Below are 10,871 nucleotides of genomic sequence, written 5' to 3'. Positions count from 1 at the left end.
AGTGTGTCGGCCCACCTTCCCATCCTCATACTGCTCTTTGTGCCAGTAAGGCACTTAAATAAAGTTTTCTGGTGCCTAGTGTATCTCACCACCCCCACAATCCTCATAGGGATGTCAGTGCTGTTAAGGCACTTCACCAATGTGCTCCCCATGGTGTCTAGTGATTCACCCCGACACACCTCTTGATTCCTGCCCCATGGTAGTGGCAGGTAGTTGAACCCAGTCTTTTGCCATGTTAAACACTGCAATGTGGTGGGCAATGACCATACTGACAGCTATAGCTGACAAAAGTTCTAGAATCACTCAGCATGTCAATCCTTTCTGGAGGTGGTTCTGGGGGGAGAGAGCACAGAACTAATTAGCATATGCCTTTTCCTCAAACTGCCTAATTAGCATTCAGGGTGGCTGTAAGACCATGTAGCACCATGTATGAGTGGTTTCTGAATTGCAAAAAGCTACCACTATGTGCACAAGGAGATATATGTGTCTCTATACCTTGACAAATCCAGTCCACAATCTAAAATAAAATCTTCAAAATATTATATTCAGCTCATGGTGTTTATACTGCTCAGTAAGAAACCGGTATTCAAATTTCTATAGATTAATTTTAGGTTCAGCCCATGAGGAAAAAAATACAGCAAAATGTGCATGTGCCTATAGTTCATTGCTGCTTGTTCTGATGAGTTTTTTTCATCTTGACTTTTAAACTGTGTTCATTTTTCTGCAGTTAGCTGGACCGTCTAAGCTGTTGGTGTGCTTTCAGTGCTTTTCTCCTACTGTAGTACAACTCTAGAAATAGTATATATAATTTTGTGAGGTGTGGCAGGCCAGGCCATTCCATATAAGTGCAAGCCGACCTGCAATATCTAAAAAACATTAATAAATACATAAATAAATGCTGTATTTTTTATGATTTTTTAAGTTACGATTTTTGGCAATCAACATTCAGAAATAAGAAAGTAGAATGTTTTAATAGGGGTAGGGGACGAAGGTAAGTAATCACAAAATGAATTGGGGTGTTATTAGCTGAAGGGATTTTTTTAATATTAGCCAGTTAGGATCACTTTGATATACAATTATAGTTATTTTATTTATTGTCATTTGTTAACCAGATTGGTCCAACTGAGCCAGGGGCCAATTTTCACTGGAGACCTGAGGTGAAAAGCTCCAGATACAGTTCACAATATCAAAAACAGAGATATATTTACAATGGTAAAATATGAAGTTGTTATACATAGAAAAATAAGAATCACAATTTTACAGAGTTGTGTACAAGTTGCATAGTGTTAGTATAGAACAGCAATAAAAAAAGTTTACATGCAGTAATAGATACAGGTTTCAGCAATAACTCCATGTACAGCAGTATTTATTAGCCTGAGTTGCACATTTTAAATTTAGCTGAGATGTACATACGAGGAGTGTGCCACCCTTATTTATGTTACCAGGCCTAGTGTTGAGGTGTAGTTATAAATATTATGGGAGATGTAGATACTGAATCTGTTATTTTTAAGCCAGGATTTGGTGATAGTTACTACGTTAGGGAAGTGAGGGGAAAGCAGTCTGCTTATTTTGCCTATTTGTTTCTATCACTGCTGGCATTTATTAGTGAGATAGTGAACGTGTTATTAGACTTGCTATGTTAGAAGAAAGTGGTGTGACCCAGTTTTAAACTCAAGGTTAGCTTTAATGAACAGTATAAACATTATTGGATTGAATTTCAAAAGCTGCTTCAGAAAGTTTATTTTGCTGTTTGACATAAATGGATGCTATTTTAAGTAGATGTGTGTACTGATGAGCTCAGGTATCTCTTTAGGTGTGGTTTTATTTAAGATGGATAGAAATGCCGAGGTGTTATATTTCTGGGAGAAGGTGGTGGGCAGATGTTAGTTATTTTGGCTGTGATTGTGATGGAGGAAGTAGCAATGTAAGCTGTGTTTAGTCAGCAATGTGAATTAATGTAGTTACCTCTAACTGAGCAATTTATTTAGGGAGAGATTAAAAGGAGTGGGTAAATCTGCAAGGAAATGGAAATATCTATCACTAATATCAAAGAAAATTTGAAAAGGAATGAAAACTTTAGCAGAACATAGCAGGTTTTATGAATTATTAGCATGCAAAATGAGAAGTTGAACTGAAGTGAGATGCAGTTATTACTTTATATTGCAATAAGATGTGTGGACTATAGCTATGCTTAGAGACACCTATAGTTCTGGATCTGGTACCTATAGTAATGAACATATAAGATGATGTGTGGCTGTTATGAGCTACAAGTATATTGCTTTGTGTGCCTTTAAGAGAGATATGGAGGAGAATGATGGGATGAGAAAGTTACAAGGTATCCGTAAAACCCACACTTATCATCTCTGATATATTCATAAGTCAAAGAGTATTGCAAAAAGATCTGAATTTTGTCTGTGACATAAACTGAACATGCTGGAGAGACAGATATATGTCCCAGAGACTGCCCCTACTATGGAACAGTCTTCCCATCCATGTGAAGCTGAATTCGTCTGTTACCCAGTTTAAGCATAACGTAGACAAGTGATAGCAAAGGATAGGAGAATGGAATGCAAAACTGAAGGCACATGGGATGAAACTAAGCACAGACAAGATGCTGGTAATGGCAGCAAATTGGGGAAATCAGAAGAAGCTGAGAATAGAGATAGAAGGGAAGATAGTTGAACAGGTAAACAGCTTCAAGTATCTGGGAGGGGTGGCTGAGGAGAAGGAAAGTCTGAATGAAGAGGTCAAAGCTAGAATCAGAGGAGCTGTAGACAACTGTCATAGAGTGTCAGGTGTAGTCTATGACAGAATAATACCAAAGAAGCTGAAAAGTAAGGTGTACATGACAGTGGTGTGACCAGTGCTACTGTATGGTACCAAAACTTGGGCAGTAAAGGCAGAGCAGTTGAAAAAGTTATAGGTGATGGAAATGAAGTGCCTGAGAATGGTGGTAGGATGTACACTGTGGGACAGATGAAGAAATGTGGACATAAGAGCAGAAGCCAAAGTAGCTCCAATTGCAGAAAAGATCAAAGAGAACAGATTGTGGTGGTTTGGACATGTGTAGAAAAGTAGAAGACAATCTGGTGAGGAAGATTTGAGACAGACAGGAAGATGGTAAGAGGAAGTGAGGACATCCAGCAAAGAGGTGGATGGGTTGTGTGAAAGAAGATCTGCAACAGTCAGACATGAGTGTCGAAGAAGGCAGGAGTGTGGCACTGAATCGAGAGAGGTGGAGACAGTTAACATGATACCCCAACCCCATGTAGAAAAAATGGGAAAAATGGGGGTGATGATGATGATGATGATGATAGACAAGTGGATGGAGAATAGGAGATTTACACCAGGCCTGGAACTCATGTCACTTATGGACACAGGTAGCTTATAATTATCTGGCTCTTAATATCCTAACTGGATACAGAACATCATTATTATTTTGTGAAAACTGGGCTAGGCTTATAAGGTCCCTTATGTTGTTGGTCTAGTAACAGTCTACAGGTCTATGAATTTATGAATATAGGATGAAGAGAGAGAGTAAACAGTCAGCTCTTTGTTTAATGGGTTAGGATCACTCTGATATAGACTTAGCCCGAGTATTGTTGATTGTTTGCCAGTGATCTTCATGTCTTGATAAAAGGGAAATTAAATAAATCTACATTTTTCTTAAATAAGTTTTATTGTGTCTTGTTTTTTTCAGATGTAGCAGCTATTACTGGAAGACCATGTTCAAGCTGAGCAAATAGGATAACTTATCCTGTGGTTAATCTTGTAGTACAGGAAAAAAGTTGGAATACAAGTTCTGATCTATTAACATAACAGGCAAGATATTTACTATCTGTCTATCTTCCTATCTATCTGTCTATCTATCTATCTATCTATCTATCTATCTATCTATCTATTGATCTATCTATCTGTCTGTCTATCTATCTATCTATCTATCTATCTATCTATCTATCTATCTATCTATCTATCTATCTGTCTATTTGTCTATCATGTGTGTGAGACAAAGAGATTCCATATAGATTCATATCTAGGTATATATATATATATATATATATATATATATATATATATATATGTGTGTGTGTGTGTGTGTGTGTGTGTGTGTGTATGATCCATATATTTGGTTGAGCTTTCAGTTGGTTGAAGGATTTTACCATGTCAAAACTAGTTGAATGCATGCCTTTAGAAATGCAGGAAGATTCTAATTGTGCAGTGTCAAATGCTAGGTAACGCATTAGTGAGAGCAGGTTCATCTGATTCATTCTTCATTGTTTTCAATTCATTGTTTTGGCATGCAGGTTGTGCATGTGTTTGGTGGTTAGAGTAAAGGCTTGGGATGGAGACAGATGTGTTGTATGCTTGGTGATGGAGGCAGATGTGTCGGTATGCTTGATGGAGGCTGATGTGTTGGTATGATTGATGATGGAGACAGATGTGTTGGTATGCTTGATGATGGAGGCAGATGTGTTGGTATGCTTGATGATGGAGGCTGATGTGTTTGTATGCTTGATGATGGAGACAGATGTGTTGGTATGCTTGATGATGGAGACAGATGTGTTGGTATGCTTGATGATGGAGACAGATGTGTCGGTATGCTTGATGATGGAGGCAGATGTGTTGGTATGCTTGATGATGGAGGCAGATGTGTTGGTATGCTTGATGATGGAGACAGATGTGTTGGTATGCTTGATGATGGAGGCAGATGTGTCGGTATGCTTGATGATGGAGGCAGATGTGTTGGTATGCTTGATGATGGAGGCTGATGTGTTGGTATGATTGATGATGGAGACAGATGTGTTGGTATGCTTGATGATGGAGACAGATGTGTCGGTATGCTTGATGATGGAGGCTGATGTGTTGGTATGATTGATGATGGAGACAGATGTGTTGGTATGCTTGATGATGGAGGCAGATGTGTTGGTATGCTTGATGATGGAGGCAGATGTGTCGGTATGATTGATGATGGAGGCAGATGTGTTGGTATGCTTGATGATGGAGGCAGATGTGTTGGTATGCTTGATGATGGAGGCAGATGTGTTGGTATGCTTGATGATGGAGGCAGATGTGTTGGTATGCTTGATGATGGAGGCAGATGTGTTGGTATGCTTGATGATGGAGGCAGATGTGTCGGTATGATTGATGATGGAGACAGATGTGTTGGTATGATTGATGATGGAGACAGATGTGTTGGTATGCTTGATTACTGATATGCTCAGAAGTAAGATTAATAGATGTAAAGGAAGGAGGAAACAGATAGTTATGATGCATTTTACAGTTTCAGCAATACTGAGATGATTCATTAGTTTTTTATGTGAAGTCCAAAGACTATGGGGTAATTATTTATAAAATTCGGCAAACATTATATTGGTTGAAGGGAGATATCAATTAGTGCTTCATTGAGAGGATGGCAGACTTCAGTGCAGCATATATCAAAAGAAGATATTAAGGCATAATTACTACAGACAGAAGACAAGATTTGTTAAGGATGATAGAGGTGTATCTGAATAAATATTGAAACATCAATGCAAGATTTTCTTTTGATAGAGCCTTTGCATATTAATATATTGTAGTGTATGGAGTTCCATGATTACACTCCAAAAACTGAAAAAAAGATAAACTTGTTATGCACTGCTTTAGCATGACACCCAGCCATAACAGTGCTTTCAAAGCTGAGTAACAAATGTTACAGACCCCTTAAGTGCTGTGATGGTTGGATATAAGGAAAGGGATGTTCTTTCAGTCCATGAATATCTGGCCTCCTAGATCCACTGAAGTTTATAGATGGTAGTCTGTAAGTAACTTATTTAAGTTAGGAGAGTATTTAAAAACTATCTCAAAATTTTTCCTTACTTGCTGTGTATGCTACAGCACTCGCTAAGTGCTTTACTGACTTTCAAAGCTGGTAAAACACATTGCATTTTTTTCTTTTGTAACTAATAATAAATGGTGTGGATGAGACTCCATACATTACAAATAGTTATGATTGTGTCTCACTGATCACAACTTGTTATTATGTGTTCTTGACATGGATGACAAAATTCACCTCCCAAGCTTTGTTCTCGAGGTGAATTTCTTGTCATCCATTTCTTAAACACATAATAATGTAGCTATGTTCTGGGACCGAATCATAAACGTCTGTGTTATTTTGCAAAACACAGCATGTGGGCTTAGTAATTCCATGATGCTATAAAAAATAATAAATAAAAAAGTAAAAATCTTCACACACAACTTCCTAGTCGGCTGCAGAATCTGTACCATGTCTCTTTTGAAGTAGTATGTAACTGGAAGATATTAACAACAATTGACATGGACAATGATATTATAACTAGTGGGTCTATGCTGATAATAATTCACATATACAAGTATGACAATGCTTTCAGAAACATCTCTCATGGAGAGTCATCATGGGATGTGTAGTGATATCGACACTGCATGCTTCTTTTGCTCAGAATCCAGATTCACACATGGGACTGACATTAATAACTTAAGAAGACAGAGTGAACAGAAAAGATGGAACACATTAAATCGTAAAAAAGTTTTGACACCATGACTCATGAAATATTGCTATACTGATTCACTGATATAGTGTAATGTGCAAACTAGTATGGTTTCTAATACTATCTTGTTCAAACATGCCAGCAAGTAATACGTTTAAAACAGTGCGGTATGTTCTGTCAAACATACTTTTAGTCAAAATGTGACTCACAGAATGTTTTGGTCAATTCACAGCTTGCAAACAGTCCATGTTGCTTTATTTGTACTGTCATCAGATAGTGGGAATCAGTGAGTTTTCCTTTTTCCTCACTGTTGCACAGTTTCAGAGATGGTTTATACAAGTATCAGTGTGTCTGGGACCACAGGGGCTGATCTTCCCTGTAAAAAAATAATGCCTTTCTGTATTTTACCTGTTTCAACTGTTCTTTCAACTTTTATGCAGTCAACTAAATGGTTTGAAATGCAACGATTCAGCATTTTTGTGATTCAAATAATATGGAAGTCTTTAGGCTTTTCCCGGTTAGGGGTTGCCACAGCGGAACTCCGGTCCACTACTTGTTGCAAAATTTTCTTTGTTCGATTTCAATCTGCTATGACTTTTTGAATGGGTAGTACACTCTACTAGTTCATCCAGTTTATCAAAATACCAGATTGTTCTCATGACCCATGCTGTGTATCATAGCAGGGTACAGCATAAAATGTCTGCCTAATAGCGATGAGGCCAAAAGGTCACACTGACTGCCAGTTGAATTTCTATATTCTTATATCTACATGGGTTTTCTGTAGATAATTAGTTTCATCCCAACTTCCCAAAACATGCCACCTGACTGACTTTTTCTAAAATGTATGTTTTGTCTTTACACATTTGGTTATGTCCTGAGATTAGGCTGAAGACAGACCATGGAAGATTTATTTACTTATTTATTTATTTTCTTTACAATATGTTGACTGGGTTAGTCTCACTAGGCCAATGCCTTGATTTCAGGGGAGACTCATTGTAAATAAATAAATAAATAAATAAAATAATGTAAATAGATAAAAAAAATAAAGACAACAAAAATGTTTAAAAAAGATTAGCCTCATTGTGGCATTATGTTGAGGTTCTCATTAAATTACATGATTGTGAAAAAAAGCCTATAAGACCATTTGACACATTTGAATGGTTAGTTCTCAGTTCACTTATCCTGTTCATAAATTATCAGGAAAAGATGTTGATTGGTAAGGGTTTGCTGCAAATACACAGGTTGTAACATTAAGGTATGCCCAGCCTCAGGCATGCTTACTTTTCCATCCTTCTGGAATGCCTGGTCAGTTAATTTCTCTAGAAAATCTTCCTTTAGCCTTTTAAGAGGATTTATAAGTAACATCACTACCAGGAAAAGCCAAAGACAAACAACATCACTCAGTATGTCCCTATAGATGAGCCATATGGATATTTCTGCAAAAGAATATGAACTGCAGCACTTTCTATGTTACAGTGCTTACAGCTCAACAACCTAAGAATGGAAAATTATCAACAATTTACACTAAATAAATGACATGCATTAATCATTCATAATTGCTAATTATAACTGTTACTGATTTATGCTTATTAAAATAATGACATTCCATTTTTGTGAGTTGAAATTCTGGGAATTTACATGGGCGATTGTTAAGTGCAATTTCATGTCATTATGATAATATCTCTATCATTTTCAGTTTGTTTATAAGTAAGCGGCATGAAATCTGATTCCAAATACACCACACTGAATAATTAAATAAACTGGCAGTAGAACAAGTAATAATTTAATAAAAAGTACAGTTTGCTGTTAGTACATTAGCTGATCAGTAATATAAAACTTAGTATACTGATTGGTTTATATCAATATAGTTGATCATTTTATTTCATTTTCCAGTTAAAAATGTAAATATGTTTTTAACTGTATTACAACACAACATAACACAGCACTTATGAGATTTCTTATAGAGACATATTGTGTCTTCATAGCAAATTGCAAGCAATACCTTTCTTAATGCAAAATGGTAACCACTTGAATTATAAGTATGCAAAACTGAGCAAATGTTAAATGTCACAGGTTGTGAATTTGCAGAATGCAGCATCTCTGAAAAATAGGATAAGCAGATGCTGGTATGTCAGTTTCTTATTAAGAAACGTTTAATATGAGCAAATGCTAATGCAAAGCAACATATTTTGCAAAGTAAATTCAATACTGGAGAGCCAAAACAATTGCATTACCATACTAAAAATTATTAATAAAAAGGTTTATATACTGTGGGGGGGATTCAGTAATCCTCCGTGTAGGATGAACAAAGTCCTACTCGGAGACTGCCGTCTAAGAGTATGACATCAGCACGTCATGCATATGCATGAGGGTGCGCTGACTCAACTCCCAGGCTAACACGGAGCGTGTAGTTGTGCAGGGGGCATGTCAGACTGCCGAGCAGTCCAAATATCCATGCCCCTGCAAGTGCCTAAATCTGAAAATGTCAGCAGATATGAGTGAGTCTGCTCAAATGTGTATACCCCCAACACTACACTCCCCCACATTCAAAAGCCCTGTACAAATGAAATAAAATGTAAAACAATTTTTTTTTATTATTCACGATATAGCTGCCCGTATTTGAGTGTGTGTGCGTGGGTGTGCCCATTGCTTAGCTACAGTTTGCAGTTTAGACATCGAAGAAGATAATAAACCACTTATATGCAAATTAAGCCAAATAGCAATAGTGTAGTGGTAGAGCCTTCGCACAAAGAGGAGGCATTCCCAGTTCGAGTCCCACCACTCCCCTTTCTATTTTCTGTATGAAATCCATGCATAAAAATAATTCCTGACATTTACCTTTTAAATTTTATTAAAATGCATCGAAATGGCCTATGTAGTAGTGAACGATATTCTAAATATATATAAGAAGGTGAAACTGTCATGCATACTAATGAATTCATAAGTAACCTATCTTAAGCAATGTGAAGCACTGCTAGGCAACGTTTACCAGCATTAAGCACATTTAAGAATAATTGCCCATAGCTAAGCACTGGTTTAACTAGAGCAATAGCTTTGCGTGGAGCTGCACATCGCGCCAACTAGCGCGAACCAAACATGTTTGTGCAAAGCTGTGCACCACGCTAACTAGCGCAATGTCTGGCAACATCGGGCAACGTCGGTAAACGTAGAGTAACATTGGGCAAAGTTGAGCAAAGTCGGCTAAACACAGCCACATCCCCTAACGGTCAGGCCAGTACTAAAATAAAAAAGCAATGACAGGTCTTGAACCCGGGATAGTGTACATCATAATCACAGTACTGATCCACTAAGCCATGACAGCATTTGATGTTCATGGACTGTCAACACACATATACATATGAATCAAAGTTTACCCAGTGCTACGCAGGTGTGCACTCAGCTGAGAACTTTCAAATCTGGCCAATCACAAATAAATGCGGGAAATGAAGCATATTTAAGCTCCATAGGCAGGAATACTCACCATAACTGGTTGCAGCTCCCATCTACAGGCAGCAATGGCTGGTGTTGGAGAGGGCTCATACTTCCGAGCACAACAGTGGGTCATTGAGGAGTCAAAAGTGATGGTTTGGCTCCTCATCCATCATCATGATGCTAGACTCCTGCAGGGCCAGTTCCAGCGCACGGAATACAAAGTGGAGGCCTGGAACAATCTCGCACATGAACTCACCAGTGCCACAGGTGTCCCTTGGACTGGTGAGCAGGTTAGACATCACCATGCAGACCTGAAGAGACACAAGCAGGACCAACTGAACCAATGGATACAGGAGGCCCGTGGGATGCAAAATGCCCCACTAATGAGTAGGTAGCCATGGACTGAAGTATGTCAAAATTGCTAGTATAGTCGATAGTATGGATAGGTATATGTCTCAATATCTCTTCATTTACTTCACAGCTGCAGGTGTCCGTGCTGCGAATCAGCAAGCCTATGCAGATAGGCTGCTAAGGCTGCGCCACCAGGCAGGTTAGTAATTTGTCTCATGTACTCTTATATAAAATAAGTGAGAGAGCCTGACTAAAAGTGTCTTAGCCCAATAATAAAGGTACACACCAAATCCACTGGATACACCACACAGAGGAATCCACAATGTAGAAAACTTCTTTAATGAAGAACTGGAACACACAAGCGCTTTCGCATAGTAACACTATGCTTCTTCAGGTGTAATAAAACATGAAATTGAGCAGCCTTTTATACAAAAGCTCTTGGTGCTCAAAACTGGCTAATCAGAACACTAATTGAATAATTATAGCATTCAAGCTAAGCTAGTTTAAAGGGGTATCATTAACAAATTCAAAGATGTTAAACATAGACAAAAGAGAATAAAAACATATGAAAGAGCATGAATAAAA

The sequence above is a fragment of the Protopterus annectens genome, chromosome 12.part0, assembly GCF_019279795.1.
Source record: "Protopterus annectens isolate FY-2018-M chromosome 12.part0, PAN1.0, whole genome shotgun sequence".
Taxonomy (NCBI): domain Eukaryota; kingdom Metazoa; phylum Chordata; order Ceratodontiformes; family Protopteridae; genus Protopterus; species Protopterus annectens.
Note: the sequence above shows the minus strand (reverse complement) of the source record.